We start from the raw sequence: 894 nt of genomic DNA, 5'->3' as shown, positions 1-894 counted from the left end.
GGCCTTTGCTTTGTGGAGAGCTGCATTCAACTGCATTGTCGTGGAAGAGCATTATATGGGCGCGAGGTTCCGATCTTCAGTCTCAGCTCATCAATGGCATTTTTCAACTGGTGCAGTATCTTTTGCGGGTGGTTGGAGGACGCCACTGTTGGGTCCTATTTCTTTTCTTTCCTTCTGTTGTTTCTGTCAGTCTTAGTTGTTTTTTCCAGCACAATATGACCATTTTGGTGTAGATGTGCTTCTCTTTACTCAAACAAACAAACGCAATGCCTTTTGCACACATAGTAAGAAGTCAGTAGTATTCTTTGGCTTGATGTTAAGCATTAGGGGACCACTGTAGTTGTCAAAGACAGTTAAAAGCCTCTTTCTGCTTTGAAATCTTAAGCTAGCCACACTCGCACGAGCCAATGGACACAAGTTACTCGTAGTCTACTACTACTAGCCTTGCATTGGTCTTTGGCTCGGGATTATTTTTTAACACACACGCTGATAATGAACATTAACTCAAAAACGCATATAATATATATTTTTTTAAAAACTGAGAATGTTGTTTTAACCACACCACACCACTCTACTCGGTGATGGAAAAAATATTTGGCACCGCAGTATCTTCCCAGAGACGTCTCCGACGGAAATAGACCAATCAAAATGCTTTGTGCCTCTAGACCAAGGAGTTTAGAACTAACTGTAAACTCCTTGCTCTAGACCAAGTAAAAAAAATCCGGGGGGTTACAGGGGGGACATGCTCCCCTGTTTTAACCCATAGTTTGGTGGATCGTAAACAACAACACACAAAACTATTTTTAAAAAGAATAAAGGGAAATTTAACCAATCTTACACTTTGGAGAAAAAATCTCCGAAAAAACAAATCGTCAACTACAGAAATATATATCT

This window comes from Aplysia californica, unplaced genomic scaffold (genome assembly GCF_000002075.1).
Source record: "Aplysia californica isolate F4 #8 unplaced genomic scaffold, AplCal3.0 scaffold00072, whole genome shotgun sequence".
Taxonomy (NCBI): domain Eukaryota; kingdom Metazoa; phylum Mollusca; class Gastropoda; order Aplysiida; family Aplysiidae; genus Aplysia; species Aplysia californica.
The sequence above is the reverse complement of the archived record's forward strand: the minus strand, read 5'-3'. Positions refer to the sequence as shown.